Source organism: Artemia franciscana, chromosome 6, assembly GCF_032884065.1.
Source record: "Artemia franciscana chromosome 6, ASM3288406v1, whole genome shotgun sequence".
Classification (NCBI taxonomy): domain Eukaryota; kingdom Metazoa; phylum Arthropoda; class Branchiopoda; order Anostraca; family Artemiidae; genus Artemia; species Artemia franciscana.
In genome coordinates, this window is record NC_088868.1 from 21594698 (window position 1) to 21606993 (window position 12296).

The following is a 12296-nucleotide window of genomic DNA, read 5'->3' on the forward strand; positions in this document are numbered from 1 at the left end:
AGTTCTGACTTTTTTCTCAAGAAAAAAACTACAATTCGCTTTTCTTTTATGATTAAATAAAGAAAACTAGTTTTTTTTAACTGAAAATAAGGAGCAACATTAAATCTTGAAACGAACAGAAATTACTCCGTATATGAAAATGGATTTTTCCCTCCACAATCCCTCGCTCTTTACGCTTAAGTTTTTAATTGTTTTAAAAATTAGAATTGTGGCAAAGGGTCAAACTTCAGTGTGAAGAGCGAGGAATTGCGGAGGGGAAAACCCATTTCATATATGGAGTAATTTCTGTTCGTTTCAAGTTTTGATGTCGCTCCTTACTTTCAGTTAAAAAAGCTAGCTTTTTTATTTCATTTCTGAACGTTTTTGAATTAATGCATGTTTGATTTTGGCTCTCCGCACATAAATTATTAAAATGAAATTTGCATACTAATTCTCTTTTTGGCTAAATGGCTTTCTCTTAATTTTGATCAGACGATTTTGAGAAATAAGGAGTGGGGAAGGAGGCGTAGTTGCCCTCCAATTTTTCGGTTACTTAAAAAGGCAACTAGAACTTTTGATTTTCTACGAATGTTTTTATTAGAAAAAATATACGTAACTTAAGAATTAACTTATGTGAAAAACTTTTATATTCTTATATTTTTATTATGTATATGAGGGGGTTTGTCCCCTTGTTAATACCTCGCTCTTTATATTAAATCTTAAGTTTTGTCCCAATTCTTTAAGAATTACCCCTGAATCGGAAAGGTCGTAGAATAAGTAGTTGAAATTACTAAAAATACTTTAGCATACAGAGCGATGTATTTATCCCCTCCTAAATACCTTGCTCTTTATGCTAAAGTATTTTTAGAACCCGTCATATGCTTAATAACCTCTGTTCGTTTTAAGTTTTAATGCTACTCCTTACTTTCAGTTGAAAAAACTTTTCATGTTTATTTTTTCATTGTTTTTTTTTTTATAGTAATGCTAGAAAATCCTGCGCCCTTTTGAGTTTCTCTTCCCCCATGGCATATTCCTCCAAGGAAAGATACTCCCACATAGCCCCCTCCCGTCAACCCAACCCCTCAAACCAAAAGAATCCCCCTGAAAACGTCTGTATACTTCCCAATAACCATTACTGTATGTAAACACTGGTCAAAGTTTGTAACTTGCAGCCCCTCCTCCAGGACTGTGGGGGAGTAAGTCATCCCCAAAGACATGTTATTAAGGTTTTCGACTATGCGGAACAAAATGTTTATCTCAGAATTTTGATCCGTTGACTTTGGGAAAAAATGAGCGTGGGAGGGGGCCTAGGTGCCCTCCAATTTTTTTGGTCACTTAAAAAGGGCACTAGAACTTTTCATTTCCATTAGAATGAGCTAGGACCACTTGGTCGATACGATGACCCCTGGGAAAAAAAAATAAAAATAAACACGCACCCGTGATCTGTCTTCTGGCAAAAAATACGAAATTCCACATTTTTGTAGATAGGAGCTTGAAATTTTTGCTATAGGATTCTCTTATACGCTGAATGCGATGGTGTGATTTCGTTAAGATTCTATTACTCTTAGGGGGTAGGGGGTTCCCCCTATTTTCAAAAATAAGGTAAATTTTCTCAGGCTCGTAACTTTTGATGACAAAGATTAAATTTGATGAAACTTATATTTAAAATCAGCATGAAAATCCGATTCTTTTGATGTATCTTTTAGCATCAAAATTCCGATTTTTAGAGTTTCGTTTACTATTGAGCCGGGTCGCTCCTTACTATAGTTTGTTACCACGAACTGTTTGAAAATTACTTCGTATATGAAAAGGGCTGCTTCCTCATCAACGCCCCGCTCTTTACGCTAAAGTTTGACTTTTCTCTAATTGAGAAGCATACAGACATTTTGGGGTTTCGGAGGGGACATTTTGCTTGGGGAGATTGTCGACAGTGATATTTTTTTTGTGAGGATGGAAGTTTCAGGGAATGAGCTTTCTAGGGGAAATTTTGTACCGGTGGAATTTTCCAGAATTCCCACATGAATTTATTTTCATTTGTCTTACTTTGTGTCTTTGTGGACTAAATTCCACACGAGGAGATGTTCTGGGGACATTTTAAGCAATGCTAGGATTTTCTGGAATTTTTTTTTCCATGAAATTTGGAGAATTTCAGTAAATCTGGGGCAGTTTATACTATCTGATTATAAATCCACCGTGTTAAAGTTATAAAATCCACAAGCATTGATTTGTCTTGATCTAGTTCGATATTAAATAAAAAAAAAAGTTTTTTTAACCGAAAGTAAGGAGCGACATTAAAACTTAAAACAAAAAGAAATTACTCCGTGTATGAAACGGACTGTTTCTTCTTCAACGCCCAGCTCTTTACTCTAAAGTTTGACTCTTTCTCTCAATTCTACTTTATAAAACAGTAAATAACTTTAGCGTAAAGAGCGGGACGATGAGGAAGGAACAGCCCCTTTCATACACGGAGTAATTTCTGTTCATTTTAAGTTTTAATGTCGCTCCTTACTTTCAGTTAAAAAAAACTTGTTTTTCTATTTAATTTCTGAACTTTTTTGAATTAATGCATGTTTGATTTTGGCTCTCCGCAAATAAATAATTAAAACGAAATTTGGGTTTTTTTTTGCTAAATGGCTTTCTCTTAGTTTTGATCAGACGATTTTGAGACAAAGGGTGGGAGAGGAAGCCTAGTTTCCCTCCAATTTTTCGGTTACTTAAAAAGGCAACTAGAATTCTTGATTTTTAACGAACGTTTTTATTAGTATAAAACGTAACGAACTTTTATATTCGAATATTTGTATTATGTATATGATGGGGTTTGCCCCCTCGTTAATGCCTCGCTCTTTACACTAAAGCTTAAATTTTGTCACAATTCTTTAAGATTCACCCCTGAATTACAAAGGCTGTAGAATAAATAGTTGAGATTACTAAAAATACTTTAGTGTAAATAGCGGAGTATTTAGGAAGAGGTGACCCCCCCCATATGCATAATAATCTCTGTTCGTTTTAAGTTTTAATGCTGGTCCTTACTTTCAGTGGAAAAAACTTTTTCATATGTATTTTTTCATTGTTTTTTTTTAACTAATGCTAGAAAATCCTGCGCCCCCTTCATGGAATTTCTGTTCTCCCATGACAAATTCCTCCAAGGGAAGATCCTCCCACGTGGTCCCCACCCCTCAACCCCCCAACCTAAAATTCTCCCTGAAAAGGTCTGTACACTTTCAAATAACCATTACTGTATGTAATCGCTGGTCAAAGTTAGTAACTTGCAACCCCTCCCCCGAGGACTGTGGGTCCTCAACCCCCCAACCTAAAAATCCCCCTGAAAAGGTCTGTACACTTCCAAATAACCATTACTGTATAAACGTTGGTCAAAGTTCGTAACTTGCAGCCCCTCCCCCGAGGTCTGTGGGGGAGTAAGTCAGCCGCAAAGAGATAGCTATTAAGTTTTTCGACTATGCTGAACAAAATGGTCGTCTCAAAATTTTGATCAGTTGACTTTGGGGAAAAAATGAGCGTGGGAGGGGGCCTAGGTGCCCTCAAATTTTTTGGTCACTTAAAAAGGGCCCTATAACTTTTAATTTCCTTTAGAATGAGCCCTCTTGCGACATTCTAGGACCCCTTGATCGATACGATCACCCCTAGGAAAAAAAAACAACAACAAAAACAAACAAATAAACACGCACCCATGATCGGTCTTCTGGCAAAAAATACTAATTTCCACATTTTTGTAGATAAGAGCTTGAAACTACTCTGATACACTGAATTCGATGTTATGATTTTCGTTAAGATAATATGACCTTTAGGGGGTGTTTCCCCTTATTTGTAAAATGAGGCAAATTCGGTCAATCTTGTAACTTTTGATAAGCAAGACTAGATTTGATGAAACTTATATATTTAAAATCAGCATAAATATCCAACTCTTTTGATGTATCTATTAGTATCAAAATTCCGTTTTTTAGAGTTTTGTTTATTATTGAGCCGGGTCGCTCCTTATTACAGTTCGTTACTACGAACTGTTTGAAAAGAAAAGGAAGTAGTTGAATAAATAAAGTTTAAAGAAGTCTCAGATGAATGGGACTAGTTTCGACGGATTTGAGTTAAGTGGGGTTGAGCTGCTTGAGGATGATTTGAAGAGGATTGACTTAAACGGGGATTGAGTTCTATGGGGCTGAAATGAATGGAATGGAGTTGAATTAGGGCTAAATTGAATGGAGGTTATGTTGCAAGAGTGTCAAGCTAAATGGAGTGGGGTTAAATGGAATTAATTGGAGTAGGGTTCGAGTTGCACGGGGATTGAGTTGAATGAGGATTAAAATGAGTAGGGTGGACTTGAACTGAGGATGTGTTGCCTGTGGTGGATGTGAATGGAGCTTGAGTTAAACAATAATTAATTTCAACAGGATTGAGATTCATAAGGGTTCGGGGTTGATTTAAACTGGTTGAGCTGAATCTGGTATTCACCGTATTTGTACCATTGGTATAAGGCACAAATTAATCCTATCAGTGGCAAAACCCCCCACACTTGTTTAATAGGGAAAGTTTTAATGCATTATTGCATTTTCGTTTGTTTTTTAAGATAAAACAGCTTAAAGAACTTTATTACAATCTCTGATATCCCACTTAAATTTTCGCTTAGTTATACATCAATATCTGGAAAAACAAAATCAGACTTTGTTCCTTTGTTTCTGAGAAATTATCCATCATAAAAGAAAAACATGTTGTTTCACCTTTGAGAAAACTTTGCCCCGGCTTATTTGATGAAGTTAAAAAGAAAGTTTTTTTCGAATGAAAAGAGCTACACTAGAATTTAAAATAGTTGAATCTATACCGTATTTGAACATATTGGCATAGGGTAGTGGGTTGAGAGGATGTAATCTCACTCATATACAGGATAATTTTTTTTTTCGTTTTTCTTTATTTGAGAGCTGGTTGTCAATTTTCCTTAAACAACCTAATTTATGAGAATTTAAATTTGTTGGAATTCTAAAGATTGTCAGCTGATAAACGTCACAAAGAGTTTTTTTTAATATCCAGCAATTTTTTTCGCAATGTAGCAGCAGTCGCGAGCACTTGGAGTCACGGTCGCAAGTAGTAGTAGTCGCAGTGCAAATTTGTGGCAAGATTTTTTTTTTGTGAAAAACTTCGTGGTTTTGTATAAAAATGGCGTTTATTGCAAAAATAAGAGCTGGTCTCAATCGAGTATTATGGTTAACAAAAAGAAACAAGAGCTAAGAGCTCATATGGCACTTGTGACGAGGCAAGAAGAGCTAAGAGCCAAGAGCTCCTATGGTATGAGCTCTAACAAAATTCTAAGAATCAATAGATTCATTTAAAAGGAAAATCAGAGGCTTAATGCCGGTTGGGATTTAAAATAAGAGCTCTGAGTTACGATGTCCTTCTAAATATCAAAATTCATTAAGATCTGATCACCCACTCGTAAGTTATAAATACCTAATTTTTTTTAATTTTTCCTCTCCCTTTAACCTTCCAGATGGTCGAATCTGGGAAAACGACTTTATCAAGTCAATTTGTGCAGCTCCCTGACACGTCCACCAATTTTCATCGTCCTTGCACATCCAGAAGCACCAAACTCGCCAAATCACTGAACCCCTCCCCCCAACTCCCCCAAAGAGAGCGAATCCGGTACGGTTACGTCAATCACGTATCAAGGACATTTGCTTATTCTATCCACCAAGCTTCATCCCGATTCCTCCACTCCAAGTGTTTTCCAAGATTTCCCTCTCCATCTCCCCCTAATGTCAAACGATCTGGTCGGGATTTGAAATAAGAAGTCTGAGACATGAGTTCCTTCTAAATATCAAATTTCATTAAGATCCGATCGCCTATTCGTAAGATAAAGATACTCCAATTTTCACGTTTTCCAAGAATTCCGGTTTCCCCCTCCAACTCCCCCCAATGTCACAGGATCTAGTCGGAATATAAAATTAGAGCTTTAAAGCACAAGATCCTTCTAAATATCAAATTTCATTAAGATCTGGTCACCCTTTCGTAAGTTACAAATACCTCATTTTTCCAAATTAACCCCCCCCCCCCCAACTCCACCAAAGAAAGCAGATCCGGTCCGGTTATGTCAGTCACGTATCTTAGACAGGTTTTTATTCTTCCCATCCAGTTTCATCCGGATCTCTCTGCTTTAAGTTTTTTCTAAAATTTCCGGTCCCCCCCAACTGCCCCCCAATGAAGCTGGATCCGGTTGAGATTTAAAATAAGAGATCTGAGTTACAAGGCCCTTCTAAATACGAAGTTTCATGAAGATCTGATCACTCCTTCGTAAGTTGAAAATACGTCATTTTTTCTAATTTTTCAGAATTAGCCCCCCCCCCAATAGAGTGGATCCATTCCAATTATGTAAATCACTTATCTAAGACCTTTGCTTATTTTTCCCACTAAGTTTCATCCCGATCCCTCCAATCTAAGCGTTTTCCATGATTTTAGGTTCCCCCACCCCAAACTACCCCAATGTCACCAGATCCGGTCGGGATTTAAAATAAGAGCTTTGAGACACGAAATCCTTTTAAATATCAAGTTTCATTAAGATCCGATCACCCGTTCGTAAGTTAAAAATACCTCATTTTTCTATTTTTTCAGAATTAACCCCCCCCCCCCGCAACTACCCCAAAGAGAGCGCATCCGTTACGGCTATGTCAATCATGTACCTAGGACTAGTGCTTATTTTTCCCATCAAGTTTCATCCCGATCCCTCCACTCTAATTGTTTTCCAAGATTTTAGGTTTCCCCCTCCCAATTCCCCCCAATGTCACCAGATCCAGTAGGGATTTAAATAGCAGCTCTGAGACACGATATCCTTCCAAACATCAAATTTCATTAAGATCTGATCAACCGTTCGTAAGTTAAAGATACTTCATTTTTCTATTTTTTCCGAATTAACGGGCCCCCCGCTTCTCCCCAGATAATCAAATTGGGAAAACGACTATCTCTAATTTAATCTGGTCCGGTCCCTGATACGCCTGACAAATTTCATCGTCATAGCTTACCTGGAAATGCCCAAAGTAGCAATACCGGGACCGACAGACCGACAGAATTTGCAGTTGCTATATGTCGCTTGGTTAATACCAAGTTCTATAAAAAAATGGAATTAAGAAGGTAAGATATTTTAAGCAGTAGCTTTGCTGAGATTAGGGTAGCAGCTCCACAAAACTTTTAACTACAGAAACATACAAAAAATGAATCATAGAAAATCGCCTGTAAAAGTTTTATGGAAATGTTAAGTTTATAGAGAAATTTCAGTGTGTGCGCTTTGTAGATGCCTAGATTCAACTCGTTTCTAAGTAAGAATGTATTACATTTAATTCTATATAATCATTTTAAATTCTGAAAGACAATTAGTTTTTGCTTTATCTGTTATAACTCCAACAATTGATTTGAATTTCTAATGAGCTTATTACGTAAAATTGTACCACAGCCATGTTCAATATAATATTTCAATCCACTTTGAAAATCTAATCGTATTTATTAATAAATCTGATTTACGTTGAGAATTATATATATATATATATATATATATATATATATATATATATATATATATATATATATATATATATATATATATATATATATATATATATATATATATATATATTACTGAAGGTGGGGTTATTCTCTATTAATATAATAATTATAATAAAATTTCCACTTTAGCCAACGGAAAATGCAGTTCGATGGGTAAACTTAATACATAAAGATTAAATCAACAATTCGAAATAATACATCTTTAGGCAAAAATAAGAACAGATCAAGAAAATAAGCAGCAGAAGACAAAGAAAGGACAGAGAAATAAGAATACACTGTAAAAATTAAATTGGATTTCCAACAAAATTGTTCGTGCGGATTTAAACCGGTCAAAAAACATCTGATTTTTCGTTGAAACTGTGATTCGCGTTTGAATTCCAACAAATCATTGAAATTATTAGGATGTATATACTTTTCAGTAGAAAAAATATAATTAAAACCTGAAAAACTGATTTTTAGTATTTTCTTTTGGTTGTTTCAAAATTACACAGTTTTTAGGGCTTTACCACTTGTTCGTCAGTATTGACTTTTTGAACCGAAAAAATAAATCAGGAAAACTGATTAGTCAAATTTGGTAACGTTGTCGGCCGTAAACCAATCTTTTGATTCCCTCCCAAAAAATAAACATTCAAAGGAAAATACAAAGAAACATAAATAACTTGCACTTTACTGAAAAAAATGAACGTGGATTGTCAATTTAATATGCATATACTGCTATTTATTCCTTAAACTTTTAATATTTTTTTTATTTATTAAATTAAAAAAAGTGAAAACCTTTAAAACGTATTTTCTTTTTCAGTAAGATACAATTTATGTTCTGGTTTTTCATCAGCCCTACTCTTGCTAACTTTTGCTCGTTTTGAGTTTGACTCGGCTATTTATTGTAATTCCTGTTCGTTTTGAGTCTCATTTATTTCTTCATGGTTGATTTGTGGTAGTTTTACACTTGGAAGGGTATTTGAAGTTATTTCTTCTCATTTTTGGCTTAATGGAGTTCTTTACTTTGAAAAAACTTGTTTTGTGGAAAAAGTTTCTTAATTTTTTTTTTGTTTGTTTTTCATTGACATATTCTTTTTAAGGAAAAAAGAATATTTTATATCTTTTTGGTTTTTTCCATAGCAATCCATAATTTGGCTTGCTATTTTTTTTAACCCAGACACAAACAGTATTGTTTAATTTAAGTTTATACTTCTTCAAATTGATCTGAAAAACATAACATAATATCATTCAATAAAAATAAAATCTCTGGAAATTTCAATTTCCAATCAAATGAGCCTCTTCCATAGTTAATCTGACCAATCTTTCAAACAGTTCATGGTAACGAAAAGAATCGCCTTATTATGTTGATTTCAAATGTATAAGGGGATTACCTCCTCCTCAACACATCACTCTTGACACTAAAGTTTGAATTTCTCCAAATTCTTTAAGAACGACTCTTGAGACACAGGGTCGTTTAATTAGAACAATAAAAAGCTTTTTAAAAAGTGCTAAAGACTTTAGCGTAAAGGGCGAGGTGTTGAGGAGGAGGCAACCCACTTCATATACGTAATAATTTCTGCTCGTTTAAAATTTTAATCTTGCTCCTTGCTTTCAGTTGAAAAAAACTTCATTTATTTAAATAGTAAAAACCTTATATGCTTTGGGGCATAATTTACAACTTTTGCCTTGCAGGTTTTGGGTGGGGGGTAATTTCCAAAGACTTAAATATTGGACCTATCAACTACGAAGAACAAAATCGCTATCTCCAAATTTTGACTGGATGTATTTGGGGAAATGAATGGCATAGGGGAGGGGGCTGGTTGCCCTCCAGTTACTTTTGACTATTAGAAGTGGCAATAGAACTTTCAATTTCTAATCGAATGAGGCATTTTCGAAGTTTCTACGACAACTCCTGCAATACGAAGTGTCCTGGTCTAAAAAACAAAAAACGAAAAAAATATTAAAAAGACACTGTGCTCACATCACCCTTTACTTAGGCAGCGCTATGGTTTTGCATGTGATCTTCGGACTATTTTTTGAACAAATAGCTATCTGAAAAGTTCTATCAGATACATTTCGGGAAAATACAACTTGGAGGAGGGGTAACTGACCTCCGATCACTAGGACTCTTAAAAAGGGCACTAAAGCTTTTGATTACCAATCCAATGATCCCCCTCTAATGTTTATATGGTCACTCTTTCTATAAAATCTTATAGGCCCCAGGGTGTAAATTACAACCCTTGCCATTAAGGCCTTGGGCGGGTTGCCATTCTCAAATACATAATTTTAGGACTGTTCAACTACGCTGGACAAAATGATTATCTCAAAGTTTTGATTTAATGTTGCATGTGAAATGATGGACGATGGGTGGGTTTGTTTGCTTATCCAATAACAGCCATAGCCCTGTCAATTTCCAATTGAATAAACCCCTTACGAAGTTTCAAAGACAACGCATTCTATACGAAATGCCCTGGAAAAAAAAACTACATCCTGCCCACTTCGCTATTTGCTTAGGCAGCGCTATTGCGCTGCCTATGATCTTTGGACTAATTTTTGAGCAAATGGCTATCTCAAAATATCTATGAGATGAATTTCAGGAAAATACGACGTCAGGGAGGGGAAGCTACCCTTGGATCACTTTGAATCTCTAAAAAGGCACTAGAATTTCTAATTATCAATTCAATAAGCCTCCTCCAAGCTTATACGACCACCCTTTCTACAAAAACCTTACATCCCCCCAGGACAAAACTTACAACGCTTATCGTGAGGGCTTTGGGGATGAATTTCATTGCCAAAGACATTAATTCGGACCTTTCAACTGCGCTGAACAAAGTGGCTATCTAAAAATTCTGACTGTATGTGTTTGGGGAAATGATGGACCAGGGGTGTTCTTTGCTTTCCAGTCATTGTTGACTATTAAAAGGGCACAAGCCCTTGCAATTTTCAATCGAATGATCCCTTTTCAAAGTTTTTACGACAACTCCTTCTATACGAAATATCCGTGTCTAAAAAAAATAAATACGTAACACGTTGTGCCCATATCGCTCTTTACTTAGGCAGCGCTATTGCACTACCTATGGCTGTACGTCCGCTACTGCTGAAAATTGCACAATTGCATGAGCATGTGGAAATAAAAATCCCAAATTTTCCTTATTTTGGGAGATACGGATATTCGTATGTTTTCACTGACACACCTCCAGTTTGATCCCAACAATCAGGCTCTATACCACTGTCCTTGGTACATAATTTGATGAAGACTTGTGCATGTTCCAGACACACCTATCTTTTTATTGGTTCGCTTTGAAACTGGTTATTGCATCAGAAAGTATGCGCCTTGTAATACAACCACAGCAATTCAAGGTTCCAAATTGTACAAATTGCGCTGTATTTTTTTTTTTTTTTTTTTTTTATCCTCTTCTTAATTAAGTATGCCAATGAACTTCGACAAAAAAAACATAAAAAAATGCGTACATCTCAACTACAATTGAAATGTCCGATAAATTAAGACTAAAAAAAATATCGAGGTCAGACTCTTCGTTAGAATTTGTTAAGGCCTTTGAGAAGGTTTTTATGGCACTTGGTATTAAATAAAAAAACAAGTTTTTTTAAATGAAAGTAAGGAGCAACATTAAAACTTAAAACGAACAGAAATTACTCCGTATATGAAAGGGGCTTTTCCTCCTCAACGCCTCGCTCTTTACGCTAAAGTTTGACTCTTTCTCTTAACTCTATTTTTAAAACAGTAAGAAACTTTTGCGTAAAGAGTGGGGCGTTGAGGAGGAAATCCCGACCAGATTTTTTGACATTGGGGGCAGCTGGTGGGGACATTGGAAATCTTGGAAGACGCTTAGAGTGGAGGAATCGGGATGAAGCTTGGTGGATAGAATAACCAAATGTCATAGATACGTGATTGACGTAACCGTACTGGATTCGCTTTCTTTGGGGGAGTTGGGGGAGCGGTTCAGTTCTTTGGCGAGCCTTGGTGCTTCTGGGCGTGCTAGGATGATGAAAATCGGCAGGTGTGTGAGGGAGCTGCACAAGTGGACTTGATAAAGTCGTTTTCCTGGATTCGACCATATGGGGGGCTAAAGAGAGAGGAAAAATATGAAAAAATGAGGTATTTATAACCTACGAGTGGGTGATCGGATCTTAATGAATTTTGATATTTAGACGGACATCGTGACTCAGAGCTCTTATTTTAAATCCCGATCGGCATTAAACCTCTGATTTTCCTTTTAAATCAATCTATTGATTCTTAGAATTTTGTTAGAGCTCATACCATATGAGCTCTTGGCTCTTAGCTCTTCTGGTCTCGTCTCAAAAGCCATATGAGCTCTTAGCTCTTGTTTTCTGGAACATGTGCTTAATATATTGAACGAAATATTATAAAAGGATTCCCTTTCTGATCATCTTCTGATCAAGGATTTATTTGGTTTTCTTCTAATGGAAGTAAGCAGTGAAGCTGAAAAAAAAAGCTTTAAAAAATTAAGCCTATGGCTTCCAAGTTTATGTAGCACATGTCTCAGAGACTGGTTCAAGTAAAATGACTGTTCTACAGCTATAAACTGGTTGTAGAATTCCGAAAAACTTGCCCTTTATTCAGAACGCTAAACCAACACAATTTAACAGGATTATCTGCAAAAAGGTGCATAAGGTTTATATCTAGTATCCATGTTTTTAGATGTTTTTATTTTGACCGCGTGTCGTCTTCAACTTTCAACGAAAGACAACTATTTTGGTATTATTTGATAGCTGAGATTTGCCTTATAGGTTCACCGCAT